Source organism: Cherax quadricarinatus, chromosome 82 (genome assembly GCF_038502225.1).
Source record: "Cherax quadricarinatus isolate ZL_2023a chromosome 82, ASM3850222v1, whole genome shotgun sequence".
Lineage (NCBI taxonomy): Eukaryota > Metazoa > Arthropoda > Malacostraca > Decapoda > Parastacidae > Cherax > Cherax quadricarinatus.
The window spans coordinates 20703255-20706179 of record NC_091373.1 but is presented as its reverse complement, the minus strand read 5'-3'; positions in this window follow the sequence as shown (position 1 = coordinate 20706179).

Below are 2925 nucleotides of genomic sequence, written 5' to 3'. Positions count from 1 at the left end.
GTAGCACAGAGTACAGTGTCATGTAAATAATTTCCTTGTTGTACCACTGCAAAGTATTCTATATGTATTCCTTTAGTTATCTTGCTTAGTTTAGTGCTATGGCCGCTCACTGTGTCAGTTGAAGTTAATAAATCTTCCTCCTGGTTGAAGGTGACAATTCTATCACAATCGGGTAAGCTCCGATTTTTTCAGCTCTTATTAGTAGTTTCCATTTTATTGATCTAGGTCAGGTTTGTTTTTTTACACAGGGTTTGACAAAGGTAGGCTAAGGATCCCTAGTTATTGACAAGCTATTTACAGGCTAAGAGCTGTTAACTACATCAGCTCAATATCTATTGTCAATATCTGTTTTTTTTCTCTCTTTTTAGATGAAGATTTAATACTATTGCTGTATATTGTAATTTGATCTAAAGGAAGATGTGACGTTTTTTCTACATTTACCTGTTTGTAGTACTAAACACTATTTTAAATGTGATCAATGTTGTATTCTTCTAGTTACTCCTAAATAACAGCTACTAGGTCCTTTCCTTTATTTTTGAATAATACTGTATAAATTCTTCCTTCGTCCAGCTTTCACTTAACCCGTTACTTTATATAATCTTTGTGTATGTTATTCCATTATCCATCTCATACTCTACTCTCTCAATCAGTCCAGTTTTTCCTGCAGTGAGTCATTTTTATTCCTTTTTTGCCTATAATTTTTTAATCTGAGAAAAAGTATTCTCTTAAAACCTCTGCCATCTCCGAGTGAGGGTCACCCAAAATGTCTTGTGTTGCCAGAAGTGTGTTGCCGTTACAATTCGTTGATTCTCCAAACTGCAAGATTCGAGCATACCTAACCCATTTTATCCTCAAGCCCTTCATAAGTTTTACCTTGCTCACACTCCGGCCATAAATTAAAAAAAAAATCCTCTGCTACCTCAACAATCTATAAACCACCTTTACTCCGCCCCTTCCAGCTCTTCATACCCACATAAGAGCTACTTTACTCTGAAACAGTATACTTTTCTCTTCCTAAGATACATCTGTCTCCACAGACGTCTGAAAGCATCACCAACCCCTTTTTTCCTGGTCAGTTTACTTCTTTCATTGACCAATCTTACGACAATTCACTTCCCAGAACTTTTGTTTTTCTCCTCATCTTGCTCTTTTATCTGTTCACTTTTAATTTTTATTACATAACCTCCCAAACTCGTCCACTAACATTTGTAACTTGTCTTCAGAATCCCCCAAAAGAACTGTCATCTGAAAAGAGCAGATGTGGCAACTCCCACACTGTATAGAATTCATTATCCTTTTATCTCGCTCCCCTTGTATTCAATTATTTTACAACCTCCATTTGTAAATGTTAATGCATCCTTGTCGAAAGCCTACACTTACTGGAAAAATAATCCCCCCCCCACACTTTTCTACATATCCTAATTTGAGCTTTATTATCTGCATACATGCTTTCTTCTACAGTAGTGTGAATATTAATCGAGACACTGATGAAATAAGACATGTATTTGGGAAACTAATGTTTATTTGAAAAATACACGGCAATAATATGAGAAGATATGACTATCCTTTACTATAATAAGCATTTCTTCACGCTTTGGCATAGAATCGAACAATGCTGAACACATTTTGGTAAGCTCTTCGTCGTGGTACCAGGTCCTAATAACAGAGCAATTAGCTTCTCCACAGTTGAACAGTCCTGTTTTGCATTCCTGCGTTTGACTATTGTCCATAGATTCTCAGTTGGGTTGAGGTCAGGAGAGTTTCCAGGACAATTTAGAACGCTTCGAAGAATGTCAGTATTTCTGTGGATGTGTGGCATGGAGCAAGATCCTGCTGGAAAAGGCTTTCTTCATCAGGAAAGTCTCTGTCCACACTGGAAAGCAAAATGCAGTGTTAGTGTTCAGCAGAGGTTTGTGGATATACGGAGGTGGGTGCGGGAGGGAAGAAGAGCAATTGGTGGAATGATGAGCTAGAGAGAGCAATAAGAGAAAAAAGTTAGTATATGAGAAGTTTTATACAAAGTGGAAGTGATATGAGGAGGGATATGCAAAAGTAGAGCAGATCAGAGTGAGTGACATGGTGTCGACAATTTTTTTCTGAGAATAGGAGTCCCCTTATAGGGAGGCTCCTTGGCACACAGCCCCGCAGTCTGAGAAATTAGACCTTCCTCAGATCGAACCTAATTACCCCCAATTTACCCTTCCCTTTCCTCTTCGTCTCCCTATCCCTCCACTTTCCCTTTCTATTTTTGCCTTTGAGGTTGTTTCCTTAGGCTTTGCTGTTTCTAGACCAGAGAAGGGGTTCTGGGGGTCCATCTCCTTATGTTGAGGTTCTTTGTGGTAGTGTAGTTTGCTGTGGAATCTGGATCATCTAGAGATCCCCATCCCTCTCCGGTCTACCGAGGGGGGAGGGGGGCTCCAAGTGTCTTTAAGGTGATGGGTGTATCTCTGGAGGGCTGCCTGTCTGATTCCAGGTGGTGGTAGCCGAAGGAGGAATGCTTTGTGGCGGGTTTCCGACCGCCCTCCCTTTTGTCTGACGAGGCTTGGAAGATGCGAGATTGCTGGTTTGCTGACTTGAAGGGTAGGGTATGGCATAGGTTTCATGCCGCATCTGCACTTTTGGTTCTGCTGAGGTTGTCCTCTTGGGCAGGGAAAGGGAGACTTGCAGTTCTTTCCCCTTGCGAGCTACCCCTTCTTGCTTCCCTCCTTTTTTTTTATCTTAAAAACAAAAGAAAAGTGATATAACCATGGAGTCTTAAGTCCATGAACCACCACCACCTCCTGGGCTCCTTCCTGTAGCAGTACCCTCTGACGACCTTGCCTTGTTACCGGACCATTCTTCGGACCATTCTACAGCCCCTGTATCTTTTGTGGGTGACATTTTGTCCCACACTCAAGATAGAGGCTCAGCCTGACTCATTTGACA